Source organism: Monodelphis domestica, chromosome 6, assembly GCF_027887165.1.
Source record: "Monodelphis domestica isolate mMonDom1 chromosome 6, mMonDom1.pri, whole genome shotgun sequence".
NCBI lineage: Eukaryota > Metazoa > Chordata > Mammalia > Didelphimorphia > Didelphidae > Monodelphis > Monodelphis domestica.
In genome coordinates, this window is record NC_077232.1 from 30,631,382 (window position 1) to 30,657,739 (window position 26,358).

Sequence of the window (26,358 nt, forward strand, 5' to 3'; positions counted from 1 at the left end):
CAAAGGCATATAGAGATCTAGAGACCAAAGCTGGGTCAGAACCCAATTCCCCATCCAATGCTGAGACTATCCTGGAAGCAGTATCCTGAGTGTGACCCCCAAAGCCCATCTTGGAGAGAGGAAAATGAGCTGGTGAGACACTCGCCCCAACTGACAGAAAAAGGCCACTCACAGATCAAGGTAGAGACACCTGCTCCCCCAGCCTTTAATATCTCCATAATTAAACTTTTATTTGATCAACCTTTCCAGATTACACACTCCCTGACAAACAGCGTTAATTGTGGATCTGAGACGAAGGCTTCACAGGTTAAGAAGCTGCCAGTGCCCACGCTTCCCATGTGCAGGGACCGTGTTTGCCACGGGGAGCTCATTCCTGTCTCCTCTTTTCTTTGGATAATTAATTGCAATAAAGATAAATGGGAGCAGGCTGACAAAGCCTTAGAAGAGAGAGACCCAATAGCCTTTCATTGGCTGAGCTGGCTTGTTGTTGTTGTTGTTGTGGTTGTTGTTGTGGTTGTTGTTGTTGCTGTTGCTGAGATTTACCCAAAGGGAGCCACCATGGCCATAGCCAGTCAGGCCATTCCAATAAGTTGAGATTAACTTGTTTTTTGAGGTAAAAGAACTAGAAACAGAGGGGTTTATGGAGATTATGAGGGAACACAAGGAGGCAAGCAATCAGCAATTGATTTCTTGCCTGACTCTTTCCTGAAATGGTCTTACATGAAGGCACAATCTCCAAACATATAGAAAATCAAAGGGAGTAGAAAGTCAAGGCTGGAAGAGGCCATCGATCAGAGAATAATAAAAAGAGGATCCTTGAGGTAGAGAATGTTGGTTCTAGTGGACCCTTAGAACAGAGTGCTGGAAAAAAATAAATTTCAACTTTCTATTGTTGTCTTTTACTCAAGAAACATTATTTTTCACCCCAAAGCCTAGCCTCTTTCCAACTTTCATCAGACACCACCACCTTCTCAATCAGTCAACTTACAACCACAGTCTTGACTTAGAATCCTCACTCACATTCACCAACATATCCAGTCTTTTGTCAAATTTTGTCATTCCCACCTTCCCATCTACTAGAGATGCCCCCCCCCTTCTTTCCATTCGCATAGCTGCTCTGCTAATATAGGCCTTCATCAGCTCTTTCGTGACTATTGCAAAGGCCTTCTGATGGGTCTCCCTGTCCCATTTCAGCCCATCCTTCAGTCAGCTGCCAAAATAATCTTCCTAAATCTCAGGTCTGTCCTTGTTGTTCCCTACTCAATCAACCCCAATCTCATTATCTCCAGAATGATATATAAAGTCATCTATTTGGCATTTAAAGCCCTTCAAACCTATACCTATCGCCCCTTCCATCTCCTTGTATTTTATTCCCCTCTCTACTCATCTCATAGGGCAAATTGGCTTTTGATTAGCAGCAGTCTTGGCTAAAATTATGCTTGTATTTGCAGAGGTATTAGAGATAGGGCATCTGGTTCTAAAGTCCTCCCTCTGCCTCATGACCTTGGGCAAATTCATTTTCCCCCTCTGTGCCTCAATTTCCTTCCTTATAAAAGAAGAGGTATGAACCAGTTATTTTCTTGTATAGATATCCTCAGCACTTTGCATAGTTCCTATAACATAGTAAGCACTTAATGAGTATTTTTCTCTGTCTCTATCTCCCTCTGTTTCTCTGTCCTGCCTTTTCTTTCTTTCTCTGTCTCTGTCTCTGTCTCTCTCTCTCTGTCTCTGTCTTTCTCTCTCTCTTTCCACCTACTTATTGCGAAAGGGAATTCTTTGTTCTCTTTTTTTGAGTTTACACTTGTAAAAGGAAATTCTTTATTTCCTTTGTCTATTTTGAGTTAACAGTTGGTTAAACAATAACTTAAGTACCCCTACTTGGTACTTCACTAGATTGTAAAGACAGGATTAACTCTCCTTTGTCCACTTTTGGGGCAAATCAACAAAAGCTTGAACTAGATGAAGGAGGTAGCAAGTCACTGCAATGGATGACAACTCCAGAAATTTATGAATCCTATAATCAGAGTTGACACCTTCAGAGGCCTTTGATAAGAGTTTATCCCTCCAGAAGATGAGAACTGATTCCCACAAACACTGCCCCTGGGCAGTGCTAGCACCATAAAAGCCATGAATCCTTCAGCTTGAGGGAGTCTTGTGGAGATAGTCTCCTGACTGGAGAGAGTCTTTGAGGGAGCTTCGTTGGAGACTGAGGCTTACATCATACTTGGAGGTTGGCTTCAACTTGTACTCTAACTCCTAAACTAATTTGTGGGGTGAGTAAAAGGCTGACTCCTTTCCTAGTTTCTGGAGAGACTAACTTCCATCTTGGAGAAGGCCACATGGTTACCCACTATTGGCCTTCCTGGTTGAGAGCTAATTAATCTCTGCCTGGATTAAGATAGGAAAGATAACCTCTCTAACCCCCTCACATTTCTCTAGTTTATTGTTTCTTCTCTATTTGTATATATTTGTAAATAATTTCTGACTTGAGATATAATAAATGTTGATGGCCATATAATTTCATAAAATTATTGTCCAACCATTAAATTTAACCCTTACATTACCTGCCCCATTTATCCATTCATACATCTATTCATCCATCCATCCATCTTTCCATCCACCTGTCTATCCAGCTCCCTACCATCTATTCATCCATCACCTATCAATTATCTATCATCCATTTAACAAAAACCTGTCTATCAATCATCTATCTACCTATATACTTATCTACCTATCTACCTGTCTGTCTATCAATAAGTCAATCTGTCTGTCTACCTTCAACCAGAGAACACAGAGTCAGAAGAGACTTGAATTGTTGCCAACTCCAATTCTCTCATTTTGCAGACATATAATCTAAGCTTGGAGTAGGAAAGTGATTTGTGAAAGCAATCCAATAAGTCTGAGACTATAATTTAAGTCCCTGACTCCCTATCCAGTGTGCTCATAACTTTAATCTTTAATCTAAAGCAGACACCTCAGACAAACTATTAGCATCCATCAATAAAACTGTTATTAAAAGTTTCCATTGATATATATTGAAATAGCACAGGATTATCATTCAGCTCAATGGAGATACCTTGAGTCCAATATCTTAAATTAAAACTATACATAGGGGATTTTAGAGCTTCCATCTTTATCTTTCTTCTCTAAAATCCACCAAGGTGGGTACCTAGGTAAGTGCTTGATATCTAGTCAGTGGAGAGTGCATGCATGTTAACTGAATTGGTTTTAGGAGGGGGGGATAAAATGGATCAGACCTGCCTCATTTCTGTCTTTTTGTCCCCAGCATCCAAGCATAATGCCTTTCAAATAGAGACTCTCAAAGTCATTTACTCCAGGTAGACTACATGAAGCTTCCCCATGCTAAACACTGAGCTACAAGGTAAATAGTCCCTGCCCACTTTCTACTCTCCCACTACACATTTCTCTACAAGCTCGCATAACTGTCTTTAATCATCTTCACTTCCTCAGACTTTAGAAGGTACTTTTAAAAAAACTCTCTGGTGCAATTATCATATAATAATTGAAATTAAGAGTTATTTGGGTTTATGATTTAGTCTCCAAGTAGATTCTAAACCCTTGGAGGGTAAGAACTACATCTTCTCTAAACCATGAATCTATTAAGCTTTACCCACAGGAGGCTCTCAGCAAACAGGCACAGCTGCATTGTCCAGAATTCTGCTCTTTTTTGCTCTCTCCTACCCCTAATCTGCAGCTGCAGATGATGAGGAAGACAGCAGCTCATCCCCCAAGATGACTTCTGGTTCAGTGGTCTCTCTCTCTCCTCAATAAACAACCCTTTCCTAACAGAGAGATAGATTAATGAGTAATTTGTGGCATTTCAGCCTCCAGAATTCCCCTTCCACTCATCCCCAAGGATATTTTTGGAGGAAATAGATTTCTTTGAGGGAAAGCCATCTCCTTCTCATAGTCCCAATCCAGCTTGACATTTCCCATAAGCTACAACCCCTTATTTTAAATCCTGAGGGAGAGCACTTTAATGACCCAATGCATCCAAAATTATGAAAAGAATCTCAACTGCTAATTTTCACTCTTCATGTGATATAGTTTGCATCGACCAACAAGAGCAGAAAGGGGTTGGGGTTGTAACAAGCACTACCCTTATTCAGAATTCAATACTAATGGATTAGAAGATCTTAATTTCCATTTTCTTCTACCTAACCGAAGCAACGAGGTGACACAGTGGTAAGAAAACATTGTCTGATTTCTGGAGGGACTTAAGAGAAAGATGCTATCCATATCCAGAGAAAGAACTGTGGGAGCAGAAACACAAAAGAAAAACAACTGCTCGATCACATGGTTCGATGGGGACATGATTGGGGATGTAGACTCTAAATGATCACCCTGGTGCAGATATTAATAATATGGAAATAGGTCTTGATCAATGACATATGTAAAACCCAGTGGAACTGTGCATTGGCTATGGGAGGGGGGTAGGAGGAGGGAAGAGAAAGAACATGAATCATGTAACCATGGAAAAAAATTTTTAATTAATCAATTAAATAAAATTTTAAAAAATTTAATTAAATTTAATTAAATTTTTAAAAAACAGTGTCTGGAATTAAGAATCAATAAACATTTATTAAGCACCTACTATGTGTCAGGTAGTGCTAGACCTAGAGTCAGTAAGACTCATCTTTGTGAAGATGACCTTGGACAAGTCACTTAACCCAATTTGTCTCAGTTTCCTTCTTTGTAAAATGAGCTAGGGAAGGAAATGGCCAACCACTCCACTATCTCTGCCAAGAAAACCTCAAATGGGGCCATGAAGAGTCAGACACAACTGAAATAACTGAACAATATGTCAGATACTGTGCTAAGTACTGGGGATTAAAAAAAAAAGCAAAAAAGTCTCTGAAGAAGCTTACAGTCTAATAGAGAAGTATACAGTTGTAGACAGTTACTAGCTGTGTGACCCTGGGCATGTCACTTAAACTTTGGATTTCCTCAGTTTCCCCAACTGTAAAATATATTTTGATAACAGCACCTTCCTTGCAGGGTTGGTGTGAAGATCAAATGAGATAATTTGTTAAGCATTTAGCACAGTGACTAATATATAGTAGGTGCTAGATAAATGCTTATTCTCATTTCCTAATCCATAGAGTAGGTCATTAGATTTAGAATTAACCTTTGGGCTAGGGGTTCTGAACCTGGCCACTGAAAGAATTCTTAATCCAGAACCCTAGAACCCTAAATCTAGAATCCAGAGCTAGACACCTACAGGACAAAGACAGCATCGTGTAATAGGAAGTGTAGTAGGCTCAATGTCTGAAGAGTCAAGTTCAAATCCTGCCTCTTCTCCCTATAGAATGGGTGACCTGAGGAGCTCACTTGGCTTCTCTGTCTGTCAGCTTCCCCTTTTACAATGGGATAATTCTATCTCTAGCACCAGTTTCATGGGGTGGTTGTGAGGCTCCAGGGAGAACATGGCAAATATTTTGAGAAAGGAGTAATAGAGTCAGGGGCCATAAGTGAGTTCTGTGACCAACTTGAAGTGTGATCTTGGGCAAGTCCTATCTCCACTTCTGGCCTTAGTCCTTTCTATGATTCCAACATTTTTGTTAGCTGACTCATTTAAACATGAATATTATGAGCTGTTAATAGGCTAATCCATTACATAACTCTGGAGTTGGGAGGATAGCTTAGAGATCATCCAAGTCCAAACCATGCTTTTGACAGAAATTGGAAACTGAGGGCTGGAAAGAGAAGAAATAATCCAAAAAGCACTGACTTTGGCATCCACTGGGTTCAAAAACTAACTCTCTTATTGACTATGTAACCTTAGGTAATTCATTTAACCATCTTCATTTATTTAATGGAGGAGGAGAGTTGGAATAGAATCTCAAAGTATCTTTCAGTCCTCCATCTAATGAGTAGTGTTGATTTTGGGATCGATAAATCAATACACATTTTTAAGTACCTACTATGTGCCAGGCACTGTGAAAAGTACTGGGAATATGAGAAAAGACAAAAAAGTTTCTACTTTCAAAGAGCTGATAGCCTACAGGTGCAGACAGCCTGTAAACAACTATCCACAGACAAGATCTATAAAGCATAAATTCCTTGGGGAAGTGACTGGCACAAATTCACACAATCAATATAGAGAAGATGCAGGATTTAAACCCAGAGCACAATCTCCACTCAAGAAAGCTACATGTTTGTTGAGTGGGTTTGTTTGCCTTTGAATCTCCGAGGACCCTGGTTTCCCCCAAAGAGCAGCGCCCAAAGGTGGAAGGGTGAATCCCCCAACCCACGGGTTGTCCATCAGCCATGGGAAAGATGGCGGAAATCTGGATAACCTACCATTAGTCCGTGTGCTCCTGGTGGTATGGATGTGGTTTTTCACAACTTCCCAAATGTTTCCCAAATTGCATTCCACAGTAGTTACTAAGCCTGGGGGAGCACTTGCCATTGCTGAACTCTTGGAACTCTTGTTTCAGGATCCTTTCAGATGGTATCATGTCATCCCTGGGGCTGTGAATTCTGGTGGACCTAATCCATTCTTAGGATGTTGTGGGACCAAATGAGTAATGCAACCAGGTGATAATCCTCAGGCCAATTTCTCTATGAAGACAGATGGCCCAAAGCTTCCAAGCCTGAGAGGGATTCCTTCGGAAGAGAACGGAGCAAGCCGGTCTAAGATTTCTTTTTTCTCCGGAATGTGGTATTCTCTGGTGTGTTTCCAATCAATCTTTCCTTCTCCTTGTTCCAATCTTTCATCAGCAGGACCAGCAGACTTTGTCTCCTTCCACGGATAATCCCCAGTGATGAGGGGTGTGTCCAAGGATGTGTCCCAGACGCAGTAATACTATTTGGATGACTTCGCTGGAAATTCGTTCTCTGACACTCTTTCTGAAAACCCGGAGTTTGATAGCAGGAGGCTCTCTGTTGGACCCCATCCAAACATCACCATAATAGTTGACATTTATATAGGGCTTTATGGTTACCTAGTGCTTGACAAACACAAGCTCATTTGATCCTCGTAACCACCCTGGGTAGGAAGCAGCTCAGATATCATTAGCCCCATTTTCTAGGTGAATCTAGTGAAGCTCAGAGAGAAGAGAGAAGTAGTCTAAGATCACCCAGCTAGGAATCGGAATAACTGCAAAACAAACGGAGAACTTCATGTCCCTCTTGACTCCCAGGGTCGTCCCTCTCCAAATTTGTATCTATTTTGCACAAATTCTCCAGCTGATTATTTATGGTCATGGTGGTTCCTAACAAAATCTTGCAGTGAGATTCCAGGACCTGGTACACAGTAGGTACTTAATAAATGCTTGTTGATAGCTAGAGCTCCCAGAGAATTTTGTTTCTCAATTAACAATAAGGATATTTCATTTGGGAGCTCTTTCAACAATGGAGGACCACAAGAATGGTGTTAATAATTAGGCTTCAGACTATAAAGAAAACTCATTTCCCTGGAGTCATCCATCCTAAGGGAAAAGCCCCCAAAGTTAATTATTTATGTTTGCATCTAATATACAACTGAACAAACATCTACTAAAATGCCCATTAGTGCACTATGTCTTTTTCTAGAAATATAAAGGCAAAGTGGGAAGGTCTCTACCCTCAACAGATTTATATTCTATTCGGGTGGGAGTAGGGGCTACCATACATACACAAATAATAAATGCAAAATAATTTGAGGACTCAGAAAGTCCAAGTCTGGCCTCAGATACTTACCATCTGTGTGACCCTGGGCAAGTCACAACCCTGCTTGCTTCAGTTTCCTCATCTGGAAATGAGCTGAAAAAAGAACAGCAAACCACTTCGGTATCTCTGCCAAGAAAACCTCAAATGGGATGCTGAAGAGTCAAACACAACTGAAACAAATGAACAATAAAAGCAAAAGTTTGAGGAGAGAGTGAGCATTAATATAGGCATGAGGACAGATTAGCTACTCTAAAAAGAGGTCCAGGGGGAGGTGACACAAGGCGAGCCTTGAAGAAAAATAAGGATACTGGGAAACAGAGACGAGGAAAGAGCGCATGAAGGATGGCTTGAGCAAATACACAGAGATGGGAAATGTACCGTTTGCCTGATAGGTCCTTCTCTTATGTGACTGAGTCCTTGACACCATCAGTATTAGATTAATAATTTATACTCTGTTCTGAATTAAGAGTTGAGTCATTCTGCTCCTTCTCCTCTTCCAGCCCGACTCTCCAGCTCTGGCTTCCCTTTGGAATCCTGACCCTGTCATAAATCAGTTCAACAATATCCTCTCTGCCCCTCTCAAATGCTTTGTCCTCTTGCTTCTCACATAGAGCCAAGCCACAAATCTAGGTTACTCCTCTGCTCCTATACACATGCTCTGAGTGCCACTGAGGAAGTTATCCAGCAATGCCAACGGAGATCATCACCACACGTGTGCTCCAATCTCAGCCCCACAGGGCAGAAAAGGAGCAGGGGGTGGAAGTCACAAAAAGGCAGAAAAAGGGAAAAAACTCATCAACAACTAAAACTCTCCAAAAGCAGATGGAGCTGCCATGAGATGCAATGAGTAAACCTCCTCCATAAAGGATTGTTAGTGGGTTTTTTTTTATTGAACTTTTACTTTCTCTCTTATTAATAACGCCAAGACAGAAGGGCAATGACTTAGGTAAATGGGGGTAAGTGACCTACCCAGGCTCATGTAGCTGAGAAGTGTCTGAACTCAGATCCTCCTGACTCTAGGTCTGATACTCTGTCCATCATAAATGTCTGAGCAAAGGCTGAATGATCATGTGTTGGACCATTTTAATTAATTCACTTAATTGGGTGTTGGATGGCCATAGAACTATGGACTTGGACCTAGAACATACCCCAGAGGTCATCTAGCTTAAACTAGACTGGCTCATTTTACAGGTATGAGAAGCGACATCCAGATTAATGAAATGTTTTGCCCAAGGTCATCTAAATAGTAAATGGCAAAATTCAAATTCAGGTCCTATGCCTGAGTTCTCCATTCTTTCTGCTATACTATACTGCTTTGTTTACTCTATGCCTCTTAGTTCAAGGCTTTTTCTAGCCCAAGTCTTATTTTTCCTTCCCAGAAAAGATTGAATAGAATAATAAGAACTAGGGTAAGAGTCTCTTTTCCCAAGATTCCCTTCTCAGCTTTTGCTGAAGCCATAGGATGGGACATTGGGAAGGTCCCTGATACCTTCCTTGCCTCTAGTTTTCCCATCTGCAAAATGCACCTCTTAAATCTCTTCCTCCATGGAGGGGAATGTTCAGGGGGTGCCCCATGGGCAGACTGGATGGCTTCCAGAGAGGGAGATCTTGGTCCCTCCCCAGACAGTTTTAGAGGAGAGCGCTTATCAGGAGTTGGGGAGTCTCTGGAGCCTCACAGATGCACTGATCAACGTCTCCATTTATGAATAGTCCTAACAAGAGAGTTGCTTTTTCTGGGTCCTGTCCAACCCTGAGCTGCAGTGTTACAGTCTGTGGTTACGGGGATCTGGTATCCACTAATAACAAGGTGGCAGACTTTAGCTGTGCCAGACAGACACTCCCAATCCTTCCCCTAGGGCTGTAGTGGTTTCATTGTTAAATGGACTAGGCCAGGAGAAAGTCTATTATTTCTATATAAACTGATTTCTTCCCCTCCTGTTTCCCAAGGAACTCCCTCTGGACCTGCCTCATTGCATGCCCCCATTTAAACAACACTCTCTGTTTTTATAGCTCTAACCTCGATTATAGAAATCATTAGCAGTGGGATGGCTTCAGCAGCCTTCTCATCCTCCATCACTGAAATGCAATCCAGTTGTTGGGGTCTGTGATCTAAACGCTTTTTAACTTGAAAACCAAATTGAGACCTAAACCCTACATAACAAATAAGAAGACTGTGGCCAGTGTTTCAACAACAAAAGATGCCATCCTTGAGCCTGGGGAGCCTTGCAAACAAGCAGTACCTCATCTGCTTACCTCTCTCGTGACCCATGAGTAACACTGAAAGAGGAGGCTACCAGAGACAGGGACAGACTAAGGAACATGTCTGTGGGCTGGAGTTCCACTTCAGTCTAATTTTCAAGGCAAAAGGGGGTGGAGCAGGAAAGAAGAAAAAGAAAGTGAGGTCGAAAGGATAGAGGGAAGTGAATAAGGGAGGGAGGGGAGGGAGGGAGGGAGGAAGGGAGGAAGGAAGGAAGGAAGGAAGGAAGGAAGGAAGGAAGGAAGGAAGGAAGGAAGGAAGGAAGGAAGGAAGGAAGGAAGGAAGGAAGGAAGGAAGGAAGGAAGGAAGGAAGGAAGGAAGGAAGGAAGGAAGGAAATAAATAGGGAAGAAGGAAGGAAGGATGGATGGATGGATAGATGGATGGAAGGAATGAAGGATGGAAGGAAGAAATGAAGGAAAGAAAGAAGGAAGGAAATAAGAAAAAGGGAGGAAGGAAGGAAAGCAGGCAGGCAGGAAGGAAGGAAGGCAGGAAGGAAGGAAGGAGGGAGGGAGGGAGGATAGATGGACAGATGGAAAAAAACTAAGAAATGAAGAATAGAAGGAAGAAATGAAGGAAGGAAATAAATAGGGAAGAAGGAAAGAAGGATGGATGGATGGAAGGAATGAAGGATGGAAGGAAGAAATTAAGGAAGGAAGGGTCTGTAGGTTCATCTTTAGTCACCTTCAGAAACAATGCTTCTGGGACATCGGACACAGACTTAGAAATGGAAGGGTCAACTCAGTACTAGAAGACACCTTTTTTCCCTTCCTTTAATCTATGACAAAACTGAGGTTAGAGAGGAAATGACCTAGCCAAGATCAGAAAACTACTTATTGGCAGAGAAGATTCCCAGCTTAGGCTTTATTCCACTTGGATGAAAAAGAAAGGGAACAAAAACCTGAGAAAGGATTAAGTCTACTGTCCAGCCTACTCAGACAGTGAGGAGATGTGGATTTAAAGCCTGGTTTTTTCCCCTTAACTACAGTGTGAACTGAAGCCAATCCCTTAATATCTCTGAGGCTTGGTATCCCTGCCCATATCATAGGCAAATAATTACACTACCTGCTCTATCATGAGGTTGTGGTGAAGACAATGGATGTATGCAAAGTACTTACTGATTGAAAATCTATAATATGTGATTTAACCATTTTCATTTTCCTTACATGACTCACTCATTCATCTGTCCTTCAATTTCCTTACTATAACAAGCTATTGAGATTATTTTGGATATATGCATGTTTTTTTTTTCCTCTTTTAAACCTTCTGTCTTAGCATCAATTCTAAAACAGAAGAGTGGTAAGGGCGAGGCAATCAGGGTTGGGAGACTTAACCAGGGTCACATAGCTGGGAAGTGCCTGAGGCTAGATTTGAACCCAGGACCTCCTGACTCCAGACCTGGCATGGTGCTCTCCACTTTGCTAAGTAGATGATCCTGGATACATGCATATTTGTGCATATGTTAACATGTGCAATAAAACACAGTCCACTCAAGAATATATGTGCATTGTTAATAATGAAATTCCACTAACAGGAATTTATTATAAAGCATCTACAATGTGCCAGACACTGTGCTAAGAGCTAGAAACCACAATGAAAAGGAACAAGCAAATAGTTAGGGTTTTTGAGTAGATGCTGGGAAACCTCACTTATTTAAACTGACTGTTTGCAAAATTTATCCCAGAGTGGAATGGGCTGCCTTGGGAGTGGGTTCCACTGTACTAAGGATCTCCCAGTGAAGACTGATGGATCACCAATTGGGTACGTTATAGCTAAGCACCTTACTCAAGTATAGGATGGGCATTCAGGACCACCAGAAATTCAGATATTTTCTTCCTATTTCAGCTCATATCAATAATCAGTCTTAGTTATTTCAAAGAAAAGTGACAGTCTCCCACCCAGTTCTCTCTGTCTCTCTCTCTGTCTCTCTCTCTCTCTCTCTCTGTTTCTCTCTGTCTCTGTCTCTGTCTCTCTCTGTCTATCTGTCTCTCTCTCTGTCTGTCTTCTAAAAGGTGAATAATTGAAAAATTGTTCAGTCATTTTTTCAGTCCTGAACAACTCTTTGTGACCCCATTTGGGATTTTCTTGTCAAAGATGCTAGAGTAGTTTGCCATTTCCTTTTCTAGCTCATTTGACAAATGATGAAACTGAGGGAAACAGTGTTCAGTGACCTGCCCAGGGTCACACAGCTAGTAAATGTTTGAGGCTGGATTTGAACTCTTGAAGAGGACTCCTAATTTCAAGCCCAGCACTCTATCACTGTACCACTAGCTGCCCTTAGGGAGTTCTCTACATGGGTCAAATGAATGATCCAGACCTAATTAGCCTCATTTTTCTACATTCCTGAGTTGGAAGAAAAGGCTGGACTCAATTATGTATAAAGTCATTTTGTAAATACAGCAATTTATTGCTGTTCAATGGACAATCTGATCAGAGGAGTTGGGCTTGAATTATAGCTCAGCCCATTGCTACGCTCCCTGTACAGCCTTGAGCAAATCACTTAACCTCTCTTGGCCTCTTCATCCATAAAATAAAGGGGTTGGACAAGATGACCTCTAAGAAGCCTTCCAGGTTTGAATCTCTGGTCCTCCAGCAATAAGAGCTATTCATTGGGGGCCAGCTCTGCTCCATTGGTTTGGTGAGGATGGGAGATGCCCAGTGTGGACTGGGAAGTTGCCTATGACTTACTCATAGGCTTTGAGAACAGCCCAAGGATGTGGGGATGTTAATTTATGTGACTTGAGGCAGCTTCATACAACTAGTGTGTGTCAGAGGTACGGCTTCATTCAAGGTTTTCTGATTCTACCCTCGTACCACATACATCTCTCTGAGCTACTATTAATATAAATATATATTATATAGTCAATTTATTCTATATTAGATATATATTATATAGATTAAGTATGTAACTTAAATATTGTATAGAGAGATATCCCATGTGTAACATATAAAGAGTATATATACTCTTTATATATTATATATATAAATATATATATTTATATAGTATAAAAAGTATGTAGAGTATAAAGAAAATATGTAGATATTCTAGGTGACATTTGTATATAATATAGATATATGTGTAACATTATATGCAGTATATATAGTCTACATGTAATATATATAGATAACCTATGTGTACCTTGTAGTATGTATGGAATATAGAGATAATCTATTTGTTACACACATATATAGATGATATAGATATTCTACATGGGACTGAGATATAGAATATGTAGATATCCCATATAGATATATAACAATATATGGTGTGCTATATAGTATTATACACAATATAATATACATTACATATAATATATAGATATTATAATATAGATTATATAGATATTCCTTGTGTAACTTATCACACATATGATATATACATATAAATATAAGTATATTCTATCTATAATCTATCTATATATATATTATAAATATAGAGAGAATATAAAGATATTCTACCTATAATATATGTAGAATATGTAGCTATTCTTTACATAATATGTCGATATTTATATGTGCTATATGGATATACTATATGTACTATAAAGACTATAGATCTTCTATATATAATATACTATATTGTATAGTATAGTATACATAGTATAACATACTATATATACTATAAAGAATATAGATATTCCATGTATAACTTACATATGGCATATATAGTATATATATTCCATATGCAATGTATAGATATTCTATATGTAATATATAGAATATGTTCTATTTGTAATTTACATATCAAATATATGTACATATTTATATGTTTGAGTAAATATCCATGTGTGAATATATACATTAAAGTTTTTCATATTATATATCATATATATACATTTTTATTTTATTTATAGGGAACCCCCACTGAGGAATGGTCTCCCACCAATGCTCATCGGCACCCACTTTGCGACCTGGCCTCAGGAACTAAGGAATGAAATAACTTGGCTGGGCTCAAACAGCCCGGGTCAGAGGCAGGATTAAACTTGACCCATCAATCAATAAGGCTTTGTTAGGATTCTTCTGACTCCAAGGACAGCGCCTGATCCATGGCATCCCCTGCTTCTCAAACTATTCTCTCTATCTAAATCTGTGACTTGGATGTCCCACCAGTTAAATAGGGCTCTGGGCAAGCTCAGTCTCCCACCAAAAGGAGCTAGAGGCAGAGAAGGGTCCTGAAATAGCCAGAGAGATCACATACCAGGGTTAGTTCAGGACCCAAATTAGAACATAAAGGTCATGACGTTCCAGTTCCCTTGGCCCCCACAATGTCCCAGGGACATCAAATGTCTTGTGTACTCCTGGATCAGCCTACATTCCTTCCCTCCTGGAGTCAAAGAGTCATCCCACCTCTTTAGGGGAATAGGCCAAGGAGATTAACTGGAATTTATGACTCCAGTGGAGTGTTTTTCCTAAAAGGAGCCATGCAGCCTTGAGCTAACACTTTCCCCCTCCCCCCAGAAAATGGTCAGGAAATGAGCCTATTGCCACTCAGCTAACCAGCCAGGGAGCTCTCTGAACAAGGGACCATGAAAGGATATATAATGAGGCAAAATCTGTTCCCAAATACAGAGAGAGGAAGCTTCCTGCAAATTCCCATTGCCTCCAGGCCCAAATGAACAAGCACAGATAAAGAGAGCTGCTGGGGGTGGGGGGAGTGAATGTTACCCTGAAAAACAATTTTAGAACAACTAAGTAAGTATAAGGCATTATTACTCATTAAAGAAGGAAGAAAAAATACCTCTCATTTTATAGGCAAACCTAAAGGGAAATCATTTTTGCAGGAGCTAAAGATGGAGAGATCTTTGAGTTTATCTACTTCAAGCCCCTCATTTTTCAGTTAGGGAAACTGAGGCCCAGAGAAGGGGAAGCAAATTTACCAAAGGTCACATAGTTTAAAAGTAGCAGAATCAGGACTTGAGTGTGGTTCTCCTGAATCTTCTGACAGTAAAGGTTATTTGCCTCAATTGCCTAATCTATGAAAAGAAGGGGACTGACTCAATTATGTATGAAGTCCCTTTGTTTCTGAATCTAAATTACTACAGTGTTAGAAAGTACAATGTTCTTTCAACTACTATACATCCTAGAAGTGCCCAATCCATATATATATATATATATAAATCACAATTATTGGTGTGTCCTGGATGCACAAAAAGTCCCTACCTGCCCTGTCTTTCTCACTGAAGCTCCTATTGTAATAGATAAATGGATGGATAGACAGACAGACAGATAGACAGATAGAGAGAGAGAGATAGACAGACAGACAGACAGATAGATAAATAGACAGACAGACAGATAGATAGATGATAGATAGATAGATAGATAGATAGATAGATAGATAGATAGATAGATAGATAGATAGATGGATAGATAAATGGAGAGACAGGGAGATGGAGAGATAGAGATTGATGGATAGATGGATAGATAGAGAGATGGAGAGATAGACAGATAGAGATAGAGATAGATAAAAGATTGATGGGTAGATGGATGGATAGATAGATAGAGAGATGGAAAGACAGATAGAGAGATGGAGAGATAGATGAAGATAGCTAGATGGATAGCTAGACAGACAGATAGAGAGAGAGAGAGATGGAGAGATAGATAGATAGAGATAGAGAGATAGATAAGAGATTGATGGGTAGATGGATGGATAGATAGATAGAGAGATGGAAAGACAGATAGAGAGATAGAGAGATGGAGAGATAGATGAAGATAGCTAGATGGATAGCTAGACAGACAGATAGAGAGAGAGAGATGGAGAGATAGACAGATAGAGATAGAGAGATAGATAAGAGATTGATGGGTAGATGGATGGATAGATAGAGAGATGGAAAGACAGAGAGATGGAGAGATGGAGAGATAGATGAAGATAGCTAGATGGATAGCTAGGCAGACAGATAGAGAGAGAGAGAGAGAGAGAGAGAGAGAGAGAGAGATAGAGAGATGGAGAGATAGACAGATAGAGATAGAGAGATAGATAAGAGATTGATGGGTAGATGGATGGATAGATAGATAGAGAGATGGAAAGACAGATAGAGAGATAGAGAGATGGAGAGATAGATGAAGATAGCTAGATGGATAGCTAGACAGACAGATAGAGAGAGAGAGAGATGGAGAGATAGACAGATAGAGATAGAGAGATAGATAAGAGATTGATGGGTGGATGGATGGATAGATAGATAGAGAGATGGAAAGACAGATAGAGAGATGGAGAGATGGAGAGATAGATGAAGATAGCTAGATGGATAGCTAGACAGACAGATAGAGAGAGAGAGAGAGAGAGAGAGAGAGATGGAGAGATAGACAGATAGAGATAGACAGATAGATAAGAGATTGATGGGTAGATGGATGGATAGATAGATAGAGAGATGGAAAGACAGAGAGATAGAGAGATGGAGAGATAGATGAAGATAGCTAGATGGATAGCTAGACAGACAGATAGAGAGAGAGAGATGGAGAGATAGACAGATAGAGATAGAGAGATAGATAAGAGATTGATGGGTAGATGGATGGATAGATAGAGAGATGGAAAGACAGAGAGATGGAGAGATAGATGAAGATAGCTAGATGGATAGCTAGGCAGACAGATAGAGAGAGAGAGAGAGAGAGAGAGAGAGAGAGAGAGAGATGGAGAGATAGACAGATAGAGATAGAGAGATAGATAAGAGATTGATGGGTAGATGGATGGATAGATAGATAGAGAGATGGAAAGACAGATAGAGAGATAGAGAGATGGAGAGATAGATGAAGATAGCTAGATGGATAGCTAGACAGACAGATAGAGAGAGAGAGAGATGGAGAGATAGACAGATAGAGATAGAGAGATAGATAAGAGATTGATGGGTGGATGGATGGATAGATAGATAGAGAGATGGAAAGACAGATAGAGAGATGGAGAGATGGAGAGATAGATGAAGATAGCTAGATGGATAGCTAGACAGACAGATAGAGAGAGAGAGAGAGAGAGAGAGAGAGAGAGATGGAGAGATAGACAGATAGAGATAGACAGATAGATAAGAGATTGATGGGTAGATGGATGGATAGATAGATAGAGAGATGGAAAGACAGATAGAGAGATGGAGAGATAGATGAAGATAGCTAGATGGATAGCTAGACAGACAGATAGAGAGAGAGAGAGAGATGGAGAGATAGACAGATAGAGAGAGAGATAGATAAGAGATTGATGGGTAGATGGATGGATAGATAGATAGAGAGATGGAAAGACAGATAGAGAGATAGAGAGATGGAGAGATAGATGAAGATAGCTAGATGGATAGCTAGACAGACAGATAGAGAGAGAGAGAGAGATGGAGAGATAGACAGATAGAGAGAGAGATAGATAAGAGATTGATGGGTAGATGGATGGATAGATAGATAGAGAGATGGAAAGACAGATAGAGAGATAGAGAGATGGAGAGATAGATGAAGATAGCTAGATGGATAGCTAGACAGACAGACAGACAGACAGACAGACAGATACATGGATGGATAGATGGGTGAGTTCCTATCCTCAAAGAAACTGAAATATAGCAAAAGGGGTGATATATCCACAAGTGACTATACTCAAGAGTCTGCAAAGTACATAGTGCATGAATTGCACAGATTAGCCCAAGAAACTTGAGGAGGGCATAGGGGAAATGATTTATAGATGGAGCAATGTAGAAAGTCTTCATGAGAGAGGTATCTTTTAAGTTCCCTTCTGACCCTCACATGAAGGCTCTGTTGAGTTCTTTTCTTCAATAGTTCCCTATATTCAGACTGATAATCTGGAAGCAGCAGTCTCGTGTTCAGCTGAGAGAATGGCCAGTCCCAGCCTTGGGCATCCACAGACATTGGCTCGTGGGGTTGGGAGAATCTGTCTCATTCTTAGTAGGATTTATTACAGCTTTCTAAGGAGCTGAGGGTTGAGTTGGTCTTAGGCAAGCTGAAGGAATGCCGTCCAGGGCCAAGGAGAGGGCACAAAGGTTCATCACATCATTGGCAATGGGATCTTCAACAATGCCACTAATACTGGCTTAGAGCTTCTCTCTTGGGAACCCCTCTGAAGCTGGTGGGGAGGGAATCTAGGAAGTAAAGGGAGCCAACCAGACAAAAGCAGGAAGACAGGCTCAGTCACCCAAGTCCACAAAGCCAAAACTAACTAGGATGAGGCAGTTGGACAGTGCTAAGTGAGCCTTTCCTCCCTTGGCTGATCCCCTCAATAAAAGCAAATGATGATGCCAAGGTGGAGTCAAAACAATTTCCATCAGAGGCTGGAGAGCACTGAATAAAACTCCTTTTATGTCTCTCCTTGTCCTTTCAATGCACAAACATGAAACCCAAAACCTTCTCTTTTATTTCTTCTGGACTCATCCATGCCTGGCAACGCTTCCCTCCTGCCTGAACTACTGACCAAAATTAGACCCATTTCCTGCTTAGGATTCTCAGTTACCCGATCATCTCTACCATTCTCATGGCCTGTATCCTGACATCTTTATGAATCACCAATAGCTTTGTTCTCCTACTGAAGATGCAGCCCCCCCCCAAGATTTTTGCTTTTGTTTATGTAAGGAGGAGCCCTATGTGAGGTCTTAAGGTGGGAATCTTAATCTGGGGCCATTGGGTCTAGCTGGTGACTTCACTAGAATCCCTTTGATTTAATCCCCAACCAACAGTCACCCAGCCTCTGCTGGGAGTCCTTCAAGGAGGAGGAAACCACCCCCTCTCAAGGCAGCCCACTCTGCTTTGGAGTAGTTCTCATTTTTAGTAAGATGTCCCCGATATGAAACCTAAATTTGCCACTTCACCATCTCCATTCCTAGTTCCTGATTCTGGTCCCTGGAGCCACACCAAGTAAGGCTGAGCCCTCCTTCAAAGGATGGTCCTTTAAATCCTTGAAGACAGTGACCATGTTGGAAGCCCTGGAAAGAAAACTCACCCTGGGCTCGGGGACTTGAGTTCAAATCCTGATTCTGATTCTTACTCTCTATGTGACCTTAACAAATCACTTAGCACTCCTGGGCTTCAGTTTCCTGATGTATAAAATGAGGCGATGGCCCAGATGGTTCCTTCCTTCAAGGTCTACATCTGTGATCTCATGATCCTTCCAAGACTTCTCTAGGTTAAACATTCTCAATTCCTTCAACTACTCCCCATGTACCATGAACTCTGGTTGCCCTCCTATGGATGACCTCCAGGCTGTCCTAGGAAGGACTTTCAAGGCTCTGGTGGGGTCACCAGCAGAATCAGAGCCCCTCCACCATCAGCAGCCAGCATTTACTGAGCACCCGTTGAGAAATAGATTGGCCTTGGGGTTCCTCAGAGAAAAGTTTATCTTTTATCTCTCGATCCCCAGTGCCTAGGATGGTGTTTTGCACAATGAAGGCACATAGAAATATGTTTTAAAAGTTTAATTTGGAGGAGTGGCTAGGTAGTTCAGTGGATAGAACACCAAGTCTGGAGATGTGAAGTCCTAAGGACCTAACTTACAGTTTTAATATTCTATATTCTGTGGTCCTCCCAGGCTAAATATTTTGTGATTCTAATATTTAAACTCCATCAGAGGGAAGCTATAAAGCATAATGCTTGGAATAACTGTATGACCCTGGATAAGTCTTAATCCCCATTGCCTAGCCCTAATGGCTCTTCTGCCTTGAAACCAATACTTAGTATTGATTCTGAAAACTGAAGGGAGGGGTTACAATTTTTTATTTCAAAAAGATAAGAAAATACAGTACATAGAGCAGTCAAGCTAGTAGGGCTATTAGGTGTCCATGTAGTATAAACCCTTTATTGTACAAGTAAGGAAACTGAGGCAAACAAAAATTAAGTGGCCAATGGAATTGCATGTCAGCTATGGGGAGGGGGGAGGAGGGGAGGGAAAGAATGTGAATCATGTAATCATGGGAAAATTTTCTTAATTAATCAATAAAATAAAAAAATCAGTAAATCAATAAAAATCAATAATCAAAATCAATAAAATTAAAATTAATCTAAAAATAAAAATAAAATTAATCAATAAAAAAATAAATTGAAAGTTAAAAAAAAAAGAAATTAAGTGAGTTACCCAAATCCAGACAGAAAATTATGGCAGATTTGGGTCTAAGTCTCCTGACCCCTACTCTAATGTTCTTTCAGTGGCAATGCTTTGCCATCTCTTGGTGGCTTTTCCTCTTTTTTCAGAGGGGAAGGGATACCAGAGGGAAGGGTTGAACCATTTCATCCCTTGTCTCAGCAAAGATGTACGACCAGAAGGCTGCAGCAGAGGGTCATCTTACTCGGGGGTCATTATTTTTTACAAAACATACCTCAGGACGTCTGCTGGTATACTATGGCACATTATCATAAATAATTAAAATTAAATTACACTTGTCAAAATACATTAGCAAAGTTCATGCTCTAAGGCAAGAAACTTGTTCCCCAATCCCATGTCCCCGTCCCCATCCCTGTCCCCCCAAGCCCTTTCCATCATGTTTGTCCTCAGCTCATTCTTCTGAAAAACCCATTCATCGACCAGGAGCCTCTCTGGTCATGGCGTAAATTTCAAGGCAGAAGAGCCATTAGGGCTCTTGGGAGAGGCATTCAGTAGGAACAGGGAAGCAGAAGGTGCAGCCTAAAAACCAAGCACAGTTCCTAATGATCCTCTCCATTAAATACTGAGCCAGACACTGGCATGGCTCGATGAGAGAGGGGGATCGTTCATGGCTCGCCACAGCCTAGAGGGAGGCTAACCAACACCAGCTCTGCCTGGTGGGATGGATGTCCTCCTGCAGCTTGAAAGGTGTCTCACCAAATAGCAAAGTCACCTGAGCTGACTCTGGGGGAGATCTTTGGAGTTCTGAGTCAAACAATAAACATATATTAAGCACCTACTGGGTGCCAGGTCCTGGAGACCTAAATACAAAGAATAAAACAATCCTTTTTCCCAAACTATTTACATTCCGATGGAGGAAATAAAAAGCACACAGAAAAAGAGACGCATGGCCAAGGGTTTGCCGGAGCCAGCTTCAATCCACTCTCAATAGGAAATTGTTAAAGGTTCAGTTACACCCAGAAATCAACGAAACGCTATAAATCAGAATTTAGCTTGTTGTTCCGATGATCATCTAGATGAAGAACCTGATGGAGAAAATGGTCATAATTTAGATGAAACTTAAGTGTGGCGCGCAGTTTAGGAGAACCGCTTGTTAAACATTTACGAGAATACTTCTGGTAACAGCATAACTAGTGTATAAATACAAATCAGCAAAGGCTTCACTTAGAACAGTGATGTCAAAGTCAATTAGAAACAGATCCCTGCGGGCAATTATTGAATTAGATTAGATTAGATATAGATATTATATAGAGATATATTGAGAGAAAACAGATTAGAAAACCACAAATTAATATTATCTACATTGTATTGTATTTCTATTTATTTTGTTAAACATTTCCCAATTATCTTCCCACACACACACACAAAACCCTTAATTTGGCTTCGTATGACGTGACAGGATCTAAGGTCTTAATGAGGGTAAAGACCAGGTGTAAGTGAACATATTACCTCTCAGATTTAGGGATAGGAGACGAATTTATGAATAAACAAGAGAGCATTGTGAAATGTAAAATGGATCATTTTGAGTTATTAATAAATTTAAATTTATTTTATTAATATATTTATATTATATTAATTATTTTATATAATTATATAATTATTATGATAATAAAATATATTAATATATTAATAAAATATAAATTAATAAATTTAAATTTAATTTAATTTAAATAATTTTACACAGATAAAATGAATGCAGCCAGGATTAGAAGGAAAGCAGAAAATATTTTAATTGATTCTCTGAGAGAGATGTCTCATATTGCAAATATATAGAAAACATGTCAAACTTATAAGAATATGAGCCATTCCCCAATTGAAAAATAGTCAAAGGATCTGAACAAATAGTTTTTGGATGAAGAAATCAAAGATATCCCGAGCGATATGAAAGAATGCTCTAAACCATTGCTGATTACAGAAAAGCAAAGTGAAACAACTCTAAGATATCATCTCACACTGAGCAAACAGGCTAAAATGCCAAAAGGGCAAGATGAGATCTGCAGGAGAGGATGTAGGAAAATGGCAGGGGGGCAGCTGGTAGCTCAGTGAATTGAGAGCCAAGCCTAGAGATGGGAGGTCCTAGGTTCAAATCTGACCTCAGACACTTCCCAGCTGTGTGACCCTGGTCAAGCCACTTGACCCCCATTGCCTAGCCCTTACCACTCTTCTGCCTTGGAGCCAATAAACAGTATTGATTCTAAGATGGAAGGTTTAAAAAAGAAAAAAGAAAGAAAATGGTGATTCACATACTCTGGTGGTGGAACTTTGAACCAATTCAGCTATTTTGGAGAGCAATCTGAGTTATAATACTGTGTATACCTTTTCACTCAGCTCTCCCAAAGTGGTCAGGGATAAAGGAAAAGAACCTCTGTGGTCTAGAAAATTTATGGCAGCTCCCTTAGAGCAGGGCAAAGAATTGGAAACTGAGGGGATGCCCATTGCCTGCAGAATGGCTAAACAAGTTGTGGGCTATAATGGTGATGGAATCCTACTGGCCATAAGAAATGGCAAATATATAATTTTTAAAAATAGAAAGACCTACATGAAATATTAAGAATGAAATGAGCAGAACCAAGAGAACATTATGAGCAGCAACTGAAATATTGTTGGAAAAATAACCGTGAATGTCTACCTCCAGAGAAAGGGCTGATAGACAGAGGCACATATGATGTCCTTTATATGCACGTGTGGATTTTTTGTTAAATGACACTTTCCCTAGTGTGGGGTGGGGAGGGAGGGAGAGGGACATCACTGGGAACAAACAAGCTAATTCATGAATTACAAAGAGATTTCTAGAGAAAGAAGAGGAAGAGGTACTTCCAGAGGACTCCTCACCCCCTAAAAGAGAAGTAAAGGGCTCAGAGGGCAGATGGAGATCATCTATATTTGGGGGACTTGGATAATGTGATCTTTTGTTCTGCTTCTTTTCCATTTGAGGGAGTGGGAGGCTGAAGAAAGCAACAATAGATTTTTGTTCATTAAAAAAATTAAAAACTAAAAATAAACAGGTGTGGGATGGGATGAGATGGAATGAGGTTAGAGGGGAATATCAGAATTCAGGAAGTATGACAAGTGGTAGTATGGGGACACCCTTTTATGTAACTAAGGTGTAGTGAACTAGATCAGAACAGTCCTCTGTGAGAACATTATCTGACCTGTTCTGCTCATTGTAGAGATCAGGAATTGTTCTTCAGACACATCCAATTCTTCATGACCCCATTTGGAGTTTTTACGACAGAGACACTGGGAATGGTTCACTATTTCCTTCTCCAGCTCATTTTACAGAGGAGAAAACTGAGGCAAAGAGGGTGAAATGACTTGTCCAGGGTCACACAGTTACTAAGGGTCTGAATCTGGATTTGAACTTGGGTCTTCCTGACTCCAAGACCTGCACTTTATCCCCTGTCCCATCTAGCTGTCCTACAGAGAACAGGAAACCAAGGTCTAAAAGGAGCATCTTGGCCAAATGGAAACTGAGCAGAAACAATGGCGCCATCTCCTTATGGCCAAACCTCAAGGTGAAACTAGCAGGAGCCAGAGAGGAGAACAAACTTAACTCTAGGTCATTCTCTCCCTCCTAAATGTTAAATCCTATTTAAAAAAAAAAATCTACCTGAATATGATATGACTTGGTGAATGGGGCCAGGACCTATCAGGTTTAATCTAATCAATTATCTTAAACAATTCCTAGCTGTGTGACTGTGGCAAATCACTGAATCACCATGTGCCTTGGTTTATTCATCCCGAAAATGGGCATAACAATAGCACCTATCCAATAGGGTTATTGGGAAAATATCTGTATAATATTAGCACAGTGCCTGGCATAGAGTAGGTGCTACATAAATGCTAGCTGTTACCATTAGAGTGCTGGTGTGACATTGAACAAGATGACGTAATTTCAGTAAAGAAGAATTATGAAGAAAAATACAAGAAGTTTCTAGAATTAATGGAAAACTGTGGGCCTTCGTTTCCTCGTCTGTCGAATGAAAAGGCTGAATTAGATAACCTCTGAGGTTCCTACTAGCCTTAGATCTATGATCTCCTGAGCTTCATTTTCTAAATTAAGAAATTGAGATTCTGCTCCTCACTCCTATGCTGCCTCCACACACAGCTGGATTAATATTTCTTTTTTTAAATAAATGTTTTGCGGATGCTTTTCCTTCTTTTTTTAGACACTTCCCTTCTGTCTTAGAATCAATACTATGTCTTGGTTCTAATGCAGAAGAGCAGTAGGGGCTAGGCAATGGGGGTGAGGTGACTTGTCCAGGGTCACCCAGCTAGGAAGTATCTGAGGCCACATTTGAATCTTCTCTCTTTTTTAATATGTTCTTTTCCAATTGACTTACTCTTCCCCATTCTAGAACCCTCCTTTGCAACAAGGAAGCCAAAGCATTGACCATTTCTAGGAATGCATATCCCACTCCATTACCAGGCATCACCATCTCTTTAATGAGAGGCAGCAGGCATGCTTCACTCTCTGTCCTCTGTGGCAGAAATCTGGCTGGTCAGATAGGATCACTTCCCTTTCCTCCTACCTGCTGGGCATTGAGAAATGGGCCTTCCATATTGCTAAGCTTGCTAGAAGGGGAGAAAAGAGTTGAAAAGGGATGGAAGGAAGAGGAGCATGGGGAAATGGGGAGAAGCAACTTCTACCCTCTTTCAAAGTTTGATGGTTCCACAATTTCCCTGCTCTGGGTCCCCAACTTGGACCATCCCCACCATCTCATTCTGGCCAGTTCCTATCCATTCCCTCCCACCCATTTGTCCTCCATACAGGCTTGACCCAGTATTCTAGGAGGTTTTTTTTTTCTAGGTCTTTTAAAATCATTTTGTGGGTTTCCTTTAATGGCATACTTCTCTTCAAGCATCAGGCAATCATTATCCTGGGAAGAAAGGACGTAGCTTTTTCATTTAAGTCTTACCCACTGACAGAAAGCCTAATTCCACACTCTACCTACCCCCTCCCCAGTATTGAACCTTAAAAAAAAAAAAGAAGTCAGCTTGCTTATCTTAGTGTGGGGTTGCCGTGGAAACCGCATCCCCTGTGAGATGCACTGTCATAACATTTCAGTACCATGCAGCACACTTAAAGACATAGCATCGCCTTCTTCAAGGGTCTCCAAGCTGCCCAAAGCTCAGGCTCAAGTGGGGCGCTGTCCAATATGGGGAGGGTATAGGTGACAAGGGAGAGGACGGGTGAGGAGACAACACTGACCAAGAGACAAGAGCTACCACCACTCCAAGCTCTCTGACATCTCTGCTGCCCTGGACCACAGGCAGGTTCTCAGCGGATGCCATCCCAGCCATCCTTTGTGCCTCCAAAAAAGGCAACTGGTTCTCCCCTGTGAACAGGAGTGGAATCTGCCAATACCAAAGAGCATATTCGCTAGAAGTAGGTAGAGGGGCCCAAGGGAGAAGGTGCCTGATCAGCTGGGGAGCAAAGGCCTGCCTCGTCGGCCCCCAAGAAAGAAGAGGGGAAAAGGAGAGAATGTATCAAGTGCCATAATTACTCATAATGGAAACAGGCCTCCTACAGTATGCTTCTTAATTACTGTGATGGCTTCCAGCCTCTAATCACTAGGGGTCCAGATGGAAGCTTTCCAGGCTCTTCAAGGGACAGAATGTGTCAGTTATTAATTAAACATATGAAGTAATTAGCCTCAAAACTTTGTTGGAAAATTGCTACAGCTGTGCCTCAGTCGCCCCCCAAAAACAGGAGAAAACAGAGGCCAAAGGAGATCAGCATGCTTCCCCAACCTTCAGCAGGTCTTGTTTTTGCAGGGTCACCAATGTGACAGCCATGATCTCTTGTGGGAAAGAGGTGGAGAGAAGAGCCCTTGGCCAGTGTCCAAGTGGAACAGGCTGTAGGGGCTGCGGGATGGAGGAGAGGGCCCCCCACCAGTCCATTTTCAAAAGCACATGGTGTATTGGAGTCATCCGGGGGGCCACTGACTCAGCCCGGGTCTCAGAACTCACTAAGGGGCCTGGGAGATTGCCCTATGTCTCCACCCATGGCCCAAAATGGAATGTCAAAGAGAAGGGAAGCAGCCTTTAACAATTAAAGGTCTTCAGATCAGAGTAAGGAACTAGAGGAAAATTTAGGACCTTCAAGTAGGAGGGATGCTAGCATGGTAAAGAAGGGCTGGTCTTAGACTCCATGGACCAGATGAAGGAAGGAGGAACAATTGAGGACACTGGCAGAGAGGCAGATTTCAGCCCCTTCCTTTCCCAATGAAAAATATTCTAAATTAATTAAATAAATAAACTTAAAAAATAAAATAAAATACCTTTGCTACAGTTTTTGAATTGATTCGAAGCATCAATACTAAGATACTAAGTGAGAGATAGATACCAACTCTTCAT

General features: G+C 40.9%; 1 protein-coding gene across 2 annotated transcripts in view; it reads right to left on the reverse strand.

The window, feature by feature from the left end:
• TSPAN18 (tetraspanin 18) overlaps positions 1-26,358 on the reverse strand; it is a 207,118-nt gene that overhangs the window by 137,549 nt on the left and 43,211 nt on the right. The gene's annotated exons all lie outside the window — the stretch shown is intronic.